The sequence below is a fragment of the Monopterus albus genome, unplaced genomic scaffold (assembly GCF_001952655.1).
Source record: "Monopterus albus unplaced genomic scaffold, M_albus_1.0 scaffold303.1, whole genome shotgun sequence".
Taxonomy (NCBI): Eukaryota; Metazoa; Chordata; class Actinopteri; order Synbranchiformes; family Synbranchidae; genus Monopterus; species Monopterus albus.
Window position 1 is genome coordinate 140,125 of NW_018128183.1, and position 14,976 is coordinate 155,100.

The following is a 14,976-nucleotide window of genomic DNA, read 5'->3' on the forward strand; positions in this document are numbered from 1 at the left end:
ACTGTAAACACAACCAGGAAAATGATCATTAACTTTCATTAGAACTTAGAACTCTGACTTTGTCACGACCTGAGGGAAATACCAGGTTCTTTAGCTGCTAAATGCACCATTATATTAACTAGCTAGTGACTTTGTGTGTGCTTTGGATTTATCAGCTGAGCGATAAGAGTGAACCAATACAGTAACTTTGCAAGCCTGACAACAAAGTATTAAAGTGAATTTTATAGTCTCATTTAAAACTCAGTAAAGGCTATTTTATGGCGTTCTTTGTTGCATGGGGATGTGAAGGTCATGTTATGACAAAGGTCAGAAGGTCCAGTTTCCTTCAGAACTTCATGTCAGCCAGCTGTCAGTCTGTCAGATCACATCTTCAGCCACACTCTCTGCCCTGTCCCGCCTCTTCCTTCACCTCACAATCCAATAAAACAAAGACTGTCATAAAAATATCCTGCAGGGCAAAAAAAGATTTGATGGATAACTTGGGTTATAAAAATATATTGAACTGATCGTGGTTTCTTTCTTTCTAAAAGTACTTTTTTCAGTGGAGTTTTTGTGATACTGTGAACAGAAGTAGCTTGAGATTGTGACATTTAATGGGCCCAAGATGGATGTATCTGCACATGATGGGATATATCTCAAGAATTTTTTATCATAGATATGTATTTAGAGCATCAGAAGACCATTTTCAGTGACTTCCTTTGTGTTAATAAAGCTGTGATCTGTCATTACAACATGAGGGCCTAAGAACACAAGATTCTGGTTGACGATGACATGGGATGTGTTTGTGCCTGTGCAGTTAATAGCGAAATATTTATCTACAGATGCAATTTGTGTCAGAGAGACAAGAATCAGCACTAAAAGCACACAGAGCAAGGTTGGAAGCACAAAGCTGATTGTTATCTGAGCAAATGAGCAGAAAAACAGCTTTGAGGACAAACAGTTGAGGGAAGCATCAGAGGAGCTTGCAAAATAATTGTCTAAAGATAGGAGTAGTTACCACTTATTAATTTATGCATGGGCCACATTGCTGGTCATTTAGTCAGACACATCAAATCTTCCATTTCTAACCCTGATTTTCTGCCAGATCTGGCTGCATTTCGTTCCTTCTGCTAGTTAACGCTTGTCTTCCCACCGGATCCGGCTGTGCTATCCGATGCATCCCACATGTGGCTCTCTGGTCAGCTTCGCTAAAGATATGCATCTAGTCTGTTTTTGACAGATGCCACATCTGGGGTGCTTCTGGCAAAGTATGACCCACCAATCAGATTGCCCCTTCCCCCTATGTGAAACATAGATAGGTTATAAAGTGATTAAAATACATAAATAAATAAATAGAACAGGGTAGTTGGCCTGAGTGGTGACAGCTGGAACGAGTGCCACCTAGTGAAATTCCAGCTTAATACACAATATTTTGTTACTGTTAAACACGTACGATGTTAGTTACATTGTGTATCTAGGATTGAAAAGTAAGACCACACATCTAAATTAGACTCACAAAACGGCACATTTCTCTTCATGACACAGTTATTTTTGAATGGTCGGACAGTTCCCCGAGCGCACCATTAATCATAGACCTCACAGCAACCTCATAAAGGTCTACTCTGTCTGAGTTCCACCTTCTGGCCTTGTGAGCACACAAGTGTGTCTGAGTTGCTGAAAGTTTTCAGCAGTTCCGACAGAAAGGGGTCCTCACCTGTGCCAGCGTTCTGGTTTTACACAGATGCCCTGAAGAGTGCTGGAGCTTGACCAAAGCTGGTGGGCTCATAGCATCCAGGTAACACAGCCACACACAGGCATATGTATGCCAAAACAGGTGTGTGTCTGTGTGTATAATAAAAATGCACAATATGTAAATGCACATTTTCATAACTGTACAAAAGGGTGAATAAACATGGCATGCAACAAAGAAGCCTTTGACACAAACACTCATGCAAACAAATGAGAGGAGACTAAAGCACACACACACACACACACACACATACACACAGAGCACAGCTGGCGGGTGTGCAGGCAGGTGCACAAGGGGGAAGCAGCAGAGAGGGAGGGAGGGTTGTCCTCTGCTTCTCACCTTGACTGCCAGACCCTTGTGGTGCATTTGGGGATTTTCCAGTGGGAGCCAGCCTTCACTGTACCTTTTTCACCTCTCCTTTTCTCCACCCTTGTCTCTCTTTCCATCCCTTCCTCCTCTCTTTCTTTTTTCTTTCTATCTTACCTGCTCTTTCTCTCTATATCCTCTTCATCCCTTCCTTTGTGCCTGCCACCATCCTTCACATTCCTTCCCATCCCTCCCTTCACACTAATCTGTGAAGGGAGGATTAGGGTGGGTCGGTTGTCGATCAGTGTGTGAAAGAGGGAGAGAAAGACACAAAGGGATGAAGAGGTGAGGAAAGAAAACTGGAGTGCTGACTCAAAGAAAAAAGGCAAGCAGTTTTTGATCCGATGGGTGGGTGAGGACGCTCAGAGGAGAAGGAAGCAAAAGGAGGCATGTATGTGTGCACACGCACAGGCAGCTCAGTCCTCTTAGGTCATACAGTAGGACCTTGTTGAAAGCGTTGCTGAGGGGGCTGACTAATGACCAGTCTGCCACCTGTCTAATGTGTGGCGGTGAGGAAAGGGGACCAAGTGGTACATTTATACACTTACACACATACAGCATATTATTACCTGTCTGTTATTAACCCACACTGTCAGAAGTCATACTGTACAGTATATTATGGGTACTCCAGACATTATGAAATTATGTATAACAGTTTGTGTATGCTAATGTAGTTTTGTGTAATTAATCAAACTTGAGCCTATGTGTATCCAGCCCAGTGTCTTTATTTGTGTTCTATTTCGTATAGGCTTCGGCCTCTAAGAGCTGTCGCTATTGGGTTTATCCCTCGCGCATGCGCAGTCCTGAAGAGATTCTTTCACACCCTGTGCCCTGCACTGGGCTGTCCTCAATTACATCCGCAGCAGTAATATAGATGTCACTGCAGCCTTAGCTCTACTCCCTCTTTTCTTCAGTGTTCAGTCCTATGAACATCGTCATGGATAATACTAAAGAGCGACCGTGTGTCCTGGCTGCGAAACGGGCTTCATCCTGCCCAGCGACCCGCACCCCCGCTGTGACACCTGTCTCAGTGTGGGGCATGCCGAGCTGGCCCTCTCGCCGCAGGCCGCTTGCCCCTTCTGTGCTTGCTTGCCTGCGGCGGAGGATGGAGGTTTTCGCCACCATAAAGGACAAGGACCCAGATGACGACGTTACCTGGGCCTCACGCGGTGACGACCCAGTGGCGGCATCTCTGTCCCTGAGGCCAGCCCACCCCCTGCTCCTTCAGACATGATGGGGGACTACTACAAGGCGTACCAGCTGCGCAAGCCCTCCCCAGTCTGGCCAGGTTCCCTGCCATTCAGCCCCTCTTGGCCAAGGCACAAGAGTGGCCTCCTGGTGGTTTGCTCCACGACCTGCCCGAGATTATCGCCAAGGCCGCGGGCCGAAAAGGCATCTCCGTCCTGAGGCCAGCCCACCCCCTGCTCCCTCAGACATGGTGGGGGACTACTACAAGGCGGAGCAGCTGCGCAAGACCTCCCCAATCTGGCCCAAGTTCCCCGCCATTCAGCCCCTCTTAGCCGAGGCACAAGAGTGGCCTGGGGGCCTGCGGGCTCCGGTTGCCCGCTTCGAACCGTTCACCAGAGTTGAGGGGATGACTGACCTTGAGTTCCCCGCCATCCTGCCACTGGAACCCAGCATCTCTGCCATCCTGCTTCCCAAGGCGGTGTTCTTTGGCAGTCGGCAGCCGACTCCTCCGCTTCTACTCACGCTACTTCCCGGTTCCCAAGAAATCGGGCGAAATGAGACCTATCCTCGATCTGTCTCCCTTCAACCAATACATAGTACAGAGACCGTGTCATATGCTCACCACGAGACAAGTGCTGGAATGCATACGTCCCGGCAACTGGTTTACTTCCATCGATCTGAGAGACGCTTATTTTCATGTGCCTATTATTCCCAAACACAGGAAATTCCTGCGTTTCTCCTTCCAAGGCACGCACTTCCAGTACAACAGGCTGCCTTTCGGCTATTCCCTGGCCCCCCGCACCTTTTTGAAGTGCGTGGAAGCAGCATTTGAACCGCTGCGCAGAGCAGGAATCCGGGTTCTCTTTTACCTAGACGATCTGATTCTGATGGCACGCTCCAGACATCAAGCGGCATCCCACACAGCGATGCTGGTGCAGCACCTGGCACAATTGGGGTTTGCAATAAATTGGGAGAAGAGTTCACCGGTGCCCTCCCTCCCCTACCTGGGGGTGCACCTGGACTCTCTGCACATAAGAGCAAGGCTGACACCCGCCAGGCAAGAAATGCTTTGGTCTCTCCTGCACTGCGTTGTTCCCCACGCGAGAGTGACGGCTCTATCTGTCATGCGCTTATTAGGAATGATGTCAGCCAGTCACGTCGTAGTCCCCCTCGGTCTCCTCCACATGAGGAAGATTCAGAGGTGGTTCGGCCGTCTGCGCCTCGACCCACTACGCCACAAGAGGCACGTGCTCACGGTCCCGCCCTCAGTCCAATCGGACCTGGATTACTGGGGAACTCCCAGTGTGCTGACGACGGGGGTTCCCCTGGGCAGAGCCACGTCACATGTCCCGGTGTTCTCTGCTTGGCTGGGGCGGCACGTGTCTGTCTCAGGTCGTGGGAGGATGGTGGGATCACACCCCGTCTCTCCACATCAATTGTCTGGAACTAGCCACGGTGCTGAAAGTGGTGAAGCACTTCGCACCAGTGCTGAGGGGCAGACACGTCATGATCCAATCAGACAACACGACAGCCGTCACTTACATAAACCGGCAAGGTGGTGTTCGCTCTGCCCGGTTGCTGGAGATTGCACGGGAACTCCTGCACTGGGCACATCAGAACTTGCTCTCCATCAGAGCTGTACACGTCCCCGGCGAGCAGAACCGCACCGCGGACCTCATGTCACGGGGCGGGCCTCAGCCCAACGAGTAGAGGCTGAACCCGTCCCTGGCTCAAACACTGTGGGACAGGTTCGGCCGAGCAGTGGCAGACCTGTTCGCAGCGCGCGGGAACGCGCAGTGCCGCCTCTGGTTCTCAATGTGTGCCAGAGACGACCCCCAGCTGGGGGTGGATGCCTTCGCTCACCACCCCTGGCCGAGGGGTCTCCTCTATGCGTTCCCTCCGCCCCCACTCATCCCATGGCTCCTCGCACGCGTGCAGGACGAGTGGCTGCGCGTCCTCCTGATAGCTCCGGAGCGCACGAGCGCAGCTTGGTTCCTGACCATGGTTCAGTTGCTGGCGGGAGACCCCTGGCAACTCCCCTGGCCGGGAGACGCACCCTGGACGGCGCAATCCAGCAGTTCCCCGTGATCAGCCAACGGCTGTAGGCCTGGTCCCTGAGCATCTGGAGAGCATAGGCTTGCCCCCGGCGGTGGTGCACACTATTCAGTGCGCCAGAGCACAATCTACTACGGCGTCTTACGCTGCAAAATGGTCAGTTTTTCAGCGATGGTGCATGGAGAAGGACACAGCTCCCACCTCCTGCCCAGTGGCTCAGGTGTTGACCTTCCTTCAGACCCTCGTTGAAAGAAACCTGGCTCTGTCCACTGTAAGAGCGTATGCCGCCGCCATCTCATCATGCCATGAGGGATTTGGCGACAGAACTGTATTCGCACACCCACTGATAAAACGTTTTCTCAGAGGTGTGGGCAGACTGAGGCCTGTGATGCGCACGATGGCGCCACAGTGGAACCTGCCGCTGGTTTTACGCGCGCTCAGCCAGCCTCCTTTTGAGCCCATGGCACACATCTCTCTCAAAAACCACTCCCTGAAGACAGCGCTTCTCCTAGCTGTGACCTCGGTCAAGCGCGTGGGCGATCTGTGTGCGCTTTCTGTCTCACCGGCGTTCCTCCTAATCCACGGGGACGGCAGCGCAGCTTTTCTCAGACCGAACCCCGTGTATGCGCCTAAAATAATCTCATCCTCCTATCGATCCAGGGTTATTTCCCTGGAAGGGTTCTTCCCTTTTCCTTACAAGGACAAGTCGGGGAGGAACCTCCACACCCTCTGCCCGGTGCGCGCTCTGTCCCACTACGTGGGGCGCATGGCAGCTGTTCGGCAGACACAACAGCTGTTTGTGCATTACAGGGGCAGCTCTCTCGGGCAGCCTCTGACAAGACAACGGCTATCCCACTGGTTGTGTGAAGCTATTACACAGGCTTACGTGACGGCCGGGAGCCACCCCCCACCTGACATCAGAGCCCATTCTACGTGAGCCATCACGTCCTCCACTGCCCTTTTTCGAGGAATGGCTGTGGAGGATATCTGCACAGCAGCTTCATGGGCTTCCCCGTGTCCCTTCACTTGGTTTTACCTTCGGGACGCATCTCAGTTCTCACTGGCTCACTCGGTTCTGGATATCGCACGCGACGCTGGGGCCCCTCCCCGTGACGCCACGTGAGTATGCCACCAGCAGTCTGATCACTGTGTGCTGGCGTAGTGTGTGCCCCACCGCACTCACACACACACTCCATGCGCCCCAGTGCGCCTATGCCTCCATGGCCATCACTACTGTTAGCTGTACATGGGCGCCCGGCACTGCCACGTGCTGTGAACAGGTTTGTTCTTTCATATCCCCACAGGCCGTCTGTGCCTCCTGCCGCCCCTGCACTCCCCTGTGGCTGCCTAGTTACTGTCATTGGGTACTTAGCAGGCTGTGATATGTGGTTTTTTAGTGCTCTCGGGCGGCAGTGTGCCAACAGGGCATTGATTACATCCAGCTGCACTTTATCCCAATAGCAACAGCTATTAGAGGCCGAAGCCTATACGAAATAGAACGATGGTTACATTCAGTAACCCAAGCTTCTATGAGTATAGGAGTAGCCCTCTAAGCTGGCGTCCCTGCTGTCCTCACCCCCGCCAGTTGAAGAAAAAGTCTGGTGTTTTTTAGGGAGTAGAGCTAAGGCTGCAGTGACATCTATACTACTGCTGCGGACCTAATTGAGGACAACCCAGTGCAGGACCCAGGGCGTGAAAGAATCTCTTCAGGACTGCGCATGCGCGAGGGATAAACCCAATAGCGACAGCTCTTAGAGGCCGAAGCCTATACGAAATAGAACAATGGTTACATTCAGTAACCCAAGCTTCTATGAGTATAGGAGTAGCCCTCTAAGCTGGCGTCCCTGCTGTCCTCACCCCCGCCAGTTGAAGAAAAAGTCTGGTGTTTTTTAGGGAGTAGAGCTAAGGCTGCAGTGACATCTATACTACTGCTGCGGACCTAATTGAGGACAACCCAGTGCAGGACCCAGGGCATGAAAGAATCTCTTCAGGACTGCGCATGCGCGAGGGATAAACCCAATAGCGACAGCTCTTAGAGGCCTACGCCTATACTCATAGAAGCTTGGGTTACTGAATGTAACCATCGTAACCATCGTTCTTCTTCTTGATGTTTTATGGATGGTTGGTAAACAATGAAATGGTGCATTACTTCCACTAACTGGAGCAGGAAGCTAACATGTAGTGTCCGTTGAAGTCAAAAGGTTTTGAACTACAGAAAGTTTAAAAACACTAAGAAGGTGGTGGCTGGAGTGGATGGATGGGTCCAGCAAACACAACCAGAGATGGTGTCCTGTGTGTTTTAACTGAACCCAAAGCACCTTCCTGCCCACAGTGGTAAAGCCAGTCTGCACTGCACCCACGTCTTAGCATATGAAGGACGGTGGGAGTAATTCACCAAGAAATGTGACAGTGTGTAAGCAAGAGAAATCATATAATATCAAAAATAAATCTTATTTTGACAAACTAGTGTCAGTGACCAGCGTCAGGACTGTGCCGTCTCCAAGATGCTGATTCTGCTGTGCACCATGCTGGGTGGACTCTCGCTTGCTGTCTGCCACCTGCCCAAACCAGTGGGAGACTGATGCCAGCTAGAACTTCCAGTTTAATAATTTAAACTTGGGATTGTTTCCCCCATCTTGCAAAGATGATTTCATGTTTGCCAGTCAATATGAAGTATCAGGAGCAGACAGTGAATCCTGTGAGAACACTCTTGTACTAAAATAAACATGGAGCAGAAACTGAAGAAAATTATTTTTGGATGTTTGTTAAACAACATAAAAGTTAAAAAGTTTTTTTTTTTTAAGAAACAAACTTCACCAAATATATCCTCTGCCCTGTGAAGGTCCTGTGACCTACTCTTCACAATGCAGGAAAGCCAGTGAACTAAATATTTTGAAGCGACCATCCCCACACACACCAATGCACACTCGCTCTCGCACTGTTACAGAACACAATCTGATGATGGATGTGGTAACTCTTTATATCACCAAAGACCATCCATCCAAATTACCTGGTTCTGTAAGACATGACAGCAGAATGCCCAGCATGAAATGTAGAAAGAACAAGTCTGATCATAGGAACTAATTTACAGTAAAAAGAAAGTGGACTTGGGACCTGTTTAGATTTGATATCCTGTAAATCATTATATAAACTGTATCAACGCAGACATCCATTTATGTAGCCCTGTGTTCTTGTGTGTATATCAATCTGTATGTTTTATGGATTGTTAGTACTGATCAGAATGCGGAACGGAGGCTCTACCCTCTCAGCTCATTGGGGCAGTTATAACTCTTGTCAAAATGCAGCAAGGCTATTGTGTTGGCTGTGGATGTAGCTGCGACATTTTTAGTTGGAATGAAATCCTGCCTCTTCCTCCTCTTTCATGATGTCCCCCATCTTTCTTTTCTCATTCCCCTGCTCTCTCTTTATAATCTCATTTTCACACAGTATCACCCTCCCCTTGCTTCCTTTCTCTCTCCCTCCAACTTTTTCTCCTCTCCTAGGTCGGTTATGTGAGCAGGGGTGTTCCCTGTGCATTTCTAAAGGAGTCCCCGGTGAAGAACAAATGCAGAGAACAGGCAGGGAGGGGAGGAAACAAACGAGATTGAACAAAAAGCAAGGTAGAGGGAGAACTGGTGGAGGTTGAACAGAAGTGGGAGCCTATTAGACAATGAATAACAGAGCAACGAGGTAAAATAGGAAGCTCAGGAATATTGTTGAGAGTATCAGCCACTCACGCTGGTGAGCTGACTCCTAAAATTAGCCAACCAGCAGTAAATATGAAAATGTTTTCATTGCACATTAACAGTGTCCCAGGAATCTCATAACTGTTTCCGATATTTAGAGGAGTCTCTGTATTTAAGTCCTCCCTGGCTACATAAATAAGAATATTAGGAACACCTCTGATTATACTGTAGTCCAGTACAACACCACCTTTTACTATGTCCTCAGTAATAAAACATAAGTAATGCATACATTTATGACAATTTCACCAAAAAGGAAACATTTTTAGCTTCATAAACACCAATGTTAAGGCAGAAGTGTTGCGTTGAAGTGTGCACAGTTGTACAGGTGGACTAAGACAGTGGTCGGTGAGTGTTTATTTGGTTTTGCTCTGAAAAGTTCATGTGAAAAGATTCAGATAATGCGTTTGATTTCTGCCTCCGTTCCTCTCCACCAGTGTTTAACATACTGGGTCACAAGTGGAGCTGTGTTCATCTATCCTCAGAGTGTAGATCCACAATGTCATTTGGCAGAGTAAAGTTTTACTTTTCCCAACTTTCCCCTGTTAACTATGGAGAGTTTGGCCAGATATCGAAGTCCGGCCCAATTATGTCTGCCTGCCTCTGTTGGATTGTTTATACCTGCTGCACATGGGTGTCTGTGGGGATGTGGAGGGTGGCTAAATTGCACAGGGGAGTAGGCTATATGTGTGTGTACAGGTTCATTTTTTGCTGTGTGTGTGTGTGTGTGTGGGTGCCTCTGACTGCATCTGAAAACACCGACCCAATCCCCCTCTCCCACCAGCCACGCATCACTTCTCCCTCCCTTTTCCCCTGGCATCTCTCTACCCGGGAGGCTTGTCCAGACCACACGGCTAATAAAATGGGCCAGCTACGCAGCTGAGCACTATTTTTATCAGAAAGCAATTTTCAGGAGGTGCCCACAGGTAAGTGGGTCCCGGAGCCTCGGACAACGCAGCCATGACAAGCAGTTTCCCATCGCCATTAACCTCTGAGCTACTGCTGCGCCCTGGTGCTGCAGCAACACTGCACAGGCACTGCTTAGACCTGCTTCTTGTACCTGCATTAATGTCAACAAAATCCATTTATTTAAGTTGTTAAGACTGCATGTTGCTACTTGTACTGTCATGTAATTGTTTCTTGTAAGTAATATCAAATGTTTGATCTAATTTGTTTTATCTATATAATGCATGCATTTTAATGTTTTATCTTCCTGTGTGCATTGTTAAGGACTTTGAAATGTCATTGTGCTTGAAAATGTAACATAAAAATAGACTTGCCTTGCCTCACCTAAGACAAAATGTATACATGAGCAGTGGGCATCAAATACTTGCTATTTGGTCTTTAGTGCTTTTTAAGTATGTACTGTATGACTTAAGATTTTCAGGGCGTTAGATATGATGTAGAGAAAAACTGTGGCTGGGAAATAAAGATGAATATACAGTGACCAGATGAATAAAGGTACTGCAGAGAGGACAGTGACAAGGCAATGATGAAGAAAAGGAGTGCATAAAGACAGATGGGCCCACACAGCCCATCTGGCCCCTTTCTTCATACAGCTGGAGTTTCTGGCTCTGCTATGAAAACGTTTCTGCTTGTATATGTCACATGGCCAGTCCTGGTTCTCTTTCCATCGCCTGTTTTCCCAGCTCTTTTTCTGCAGACATTTAGCTCTCATCTAGTCCCCAGTTGCCCAGACATGCCCTCCAGCTCGATCCTTCCTTCCATTTTCTTGTTGTCCAGTCCAGATGGCCACACCCACCACACCTGTATCTACTCCTCTGATTAGCACCCTTATCTCACCATTTCTTGTTTATCTATCGTGCTAACTTGCAGCCTTGTGCTTGATGTAGCCTCAGTTTTCTTGCCCCTGGTGCTTCTTGTGATCCAAGAGGTTCCTGTGTTGCTTGTGTTTTGGATTATTTCTCTGTTTTGGGCTTGTTATCTGGGTTTTCCTCTTGTCTTCTCACCTGGACTTGTTGCTTGGCCTGGATCATTTGCATATTTCTCAACCCTGTATTGGGCTTGCCTTGCTTCTGGATCTCCCTGCTCAGCTTTGTCTGCCTGGATTCATAGTAAGTCTCTGTTTTTGTACTTTGTTGTGTAAAAGTGTTAATTTTACCTGCTTGCCTGTCAAAGTCCACATTTGCGTCCTCTCTCTGCCTGCTTAGTTTGTTAGATTATTAATATCTGTAAACTGTCAAGGTGAAATGCTTGGTCATTTGGTAGCTGGAGGAGAACAGACTGTACAGCAGTCTGTGAAAGATATGTGTTTTTATTTGTCACATGTCTAAAAGTATGCCAAGTCAGATTTGATTTTTTTTTTTCTTGCTTCGTGTCACGGGAAAAGAGTGAAAACCGAGGTAAAGAGTGTGATGCAGGGCAGCATGTATTTAATGTAAATTTCTGAAAATAAACTTCCCCTGTGTAGCAGCATGTTTTAATGTTACTCAACTGAGTAGATTTCTTGGTCGTGGTGTTTCTGACTCATGATGATTTGCTAAGTTGAAAACCTGTTAGCTGACATAATAGTCCAGTGATACAATATTTATGATGTTACTGATTATGTTGTGCGGGGAGAAAGCCAAGAGATGTACAGTATGTCAAAGTTTTGTACTCCCTGCCTCCTGTTTGCCCTAGAAGTGCAGAACATAAAAAGATTCTAGCATTAACCTTTGATTTAATTTTTAATATATTTACATTGTGGTATATTTAATTCTGGTGTTGCCTTCCCTCTACTAACAGCACAGTTGCTCATATTTTTATGTCTACCACTTGCAGCCTATCTGAAACCTTCTAATCAAGCTTTCAGTCATATTTATGGACCTGTTCTAAAAACATTGTCACAATGTCATTTGCTTTCGCTTTGTACTTGATGTCGCCTTTACAATTAACATCCATGTGGGACAGTGGTCAGTGTTTTGGCTGCGTTAGCATGGATGACATGAGCTAACCTCACTTGGTTGGTATCTTGGGAGCTGCTTTATTTCAGTCAAAATTTCAAGGAACAGAAATATATTTAAAATGGGCAGAAATGTTTTGGCACCTTTGAGCCTTTTGCTACATTACTGTTAGTTCATATTAGATTTGGAAATGGTCCTAGAATAGGTACATAAAAGGGAAAGAATAAAATGGTGAAAGGGAGAGGTTTCAAGACAATGAGGTGGATGACAAAAGGAGAGAGATGAAAGGTGCATAGAACTCTAAGGACAGCAGATAAGGGTCACATCAAGACAGGGTTGTAGTTTTTGGAATTAAAGAGGTTCATGGGGTGAGCGCAATCAAGGGGGAATGGGAGAAGAGTATGGCGATGGTCATTGCTCCCAGGGGAGATATTATGTTTGCTTTGATTCTGGGTCTGTTGGGTCATCCTTCTCTCCCTCCCAGCATCCTCTTCTCCCCTGCTCCATGTCAGTCTCTCCTCCTCTCAAGACAATGACAACAATCAGTTGTTCACTTCCTTTTTACTTGTACTAAGGCTAAGTTGTCCTGCCACCCTTGCAACCTCAAGTTTGAGGAGTCCTGGCATTGAATACAGATTCACGAGTGCTGTATGGACACACAAGGTGAAACACGTAAGGTGAAAAACTAGGAGTAACCACACTAAATGGGTGAAATCATGGATGCTACAGTGACAAGCTGAAGGGTCTTTTCCAAACCGTTCTCTTCTCCCATATTGATTGGCTGAGCTGAACAGCCATCAGTGGTCTCTCTCACACTGACAAAGCCTGACCAGCATTTCCGATTCAACATGATGAACCAGCTGAAAAGCTGCAAACTAGTGTCAACGGTGTGGAATCCACCGGGAAGACGACGCTACGATGGCTGACCAGTGGCTTGGTGTGTTTCTACCCTTGCATCTATGAGAAGGTCAAATATATTAAGTACAGTATATTTTGTTTAAATTCATTTCCCATCCTGCATATTTTTAAATTGAAGCTTTGTCGTGACTCATTCCTCTACTTTCCTTCTCACCTTTAAAGGACATTCACTTCCTTTTCTGATTTATCTTTAGCACCATTCATAAATAAAGTCTGCAGCATTTGAAGTGTTATTTTTTTGTAAAGTAGATTTATTTTGTGATAATGTATAAACGTTGTCTTCTTTCCCCTTCTCTGTCTCTCCTGAGTGGTGAAACAAGCACTGAAGTGTTACTTTGGAGATCCTTAAGTATCTCAGGGCTAAAGTGGGATGTTTGGCAGCCCGCCTTCTTCACTTTGGTAGGTGAAAGAGAAAAGGTTCATTCCTCTTCAGTAAAACAATTGCTATTTATTTCTTTCCTTGTCCTGGCAGGAGCTGCATTCACTACTGCTGTGTTAATGTGTCTGGAGACTGTGGAGTGTGGGGTGTAAATGAAACCAAAGAGACAAGTTGGGGTTTGGCATACTTGCATCTGATCAATTATTCATGCTGTGTGTTTGCAGGGGAAACCACATAGTACAAACTAAAGTGATCAAATCTGTACATGGATATTTATTTAAAGTTGACGTTTTGTGTGGCACAGCAGTGACTTTGGGGTGCAACTTTTAGGGATTCTGTTGTAACTTCAGTCACAAATTGAAAAATAGTTTCACATTTGTAACTCAAACATCTAATGCAATATTACACTTATTAAAGTGGCTTATACTATTTCCACTCCCTAACGTGAGCGGTGTCATGACAGCTGCATGCATTTGGAGTGACTTTACCTGCTGTCAATAACACCTGAAACATGATTTATTGGTTATTTTTATTTTTATAATGGCTTATTGTTAGTTTATTGGCTTATTGTTGTTAGTTTGTATGTATTGTACTTGTATGTATTAAAAATCTGTTAAATAGCCTGCTCATCAAAGGGCCCTGAACACAATGTTGACCACAATTCATGAGTTCTTATTGTGAACATGACAGGCTCCTGCTCTATAGTTCCCATTGACATTTGACCTTCCTGTAGCAGAGACAGGAAAATTAGATTTTTTTTTTTTTTTTTTTTTTTTTTTCCCCCACTGACTTTGTGAGACTTGTCATCCTGTGTTGCCTATTTTCTTTTTTTTCTCATAATTCATAAAGGAAAAATTGAATACCTCATCAAGCACATAAACTGTCTAATAAGCTTTTAAGATAAACTGATGTCATTGCATATGTATATTAGAAATATTTATATAATCATTAAATTAGGTTAAATGCTTGGATAAAATGTGAAAAATAGTTTGTGGCACTAGAGAATACACAAGGAGTATAAACAGACTACTGAGGATAATGCAGAAAGAAAATGATGAGGGGGGAAAAAAAGCATTAAATATTAATGATGCAACTGATAAAGATAAATGATGGGGCTAAGGAAGGCAAAGCTTTTCCCTGAGCCATTACTGGTAAATGTACAGCTAGGAGGAGGTACCTCATCTTCAACTCCTTTAAATAAGTGTAATTAACTGCTGCATGTGTGAGGGGGAACACATCAGCCACAAAGGCCCATGAAAGATTAACTCTGTGTAGCCACTGGAACATTGCTGCAGCTGAGGTGAGCCTTTGCTATTGCTAAAAAAAGATAAGGGGAACACCTTTTCACATAGGTTTTAAGTTGCTAGAGAATGCTGTCTGTCTGTGCTGCAACTGTTATTTTCTGCAATACATTTTGCATGATACACAGTGTCACCTGTTAATTTGTAATCAACATACACATTTTAAATGATTCACTGAAAATACATTGCATTTGTTTTCCTGTGACATCCCATCTTGCTGTGCAGTATCCATTATACCAGTTGAGCTTGATTTAAACATTTGTAGTTAAGGGAAGGCTAAGCTCAGTACTCAAAAGGTCAGCAGTGACTTGAAGCACAGCACACTACAAGTTTACTTTATTATAATTTAATAATAAATGTCAGATTTCCTTTCCTGTGTTTTAGCGTGGTGCAG

General features: G+C 46.1%; 1 protein-coding gene and 1 long non-coding RNA gene across 2 annotated transcripts in view; one reads left to right on the forward strand and one right to left on the reverse strand.

Annotated features, from left to right (window-relative positions):
• Positions 1 to 14,976, reverse strand: part of fgf11a (fibroblast growth factor 11a) — a 75,129-nt gene that overhangs the window by 7,504 nt on the left and 52,649 nt on the right. The gene's annotated exons all lie outside the window — the stretch shown is intronic.
• On the forward strand, positions 12,767 to 14,059 carry LOC109973740 (uncharacterized). Its single transcript, XR_002276858.1, has 3 exons — positions 12,767 to 12,921; positions 13,211 to 13,301; positions 13,375 to 14,059. It is a non-coding gene; the product is annotated as an uncharacterized LOC109973740 (long non-coding RNA).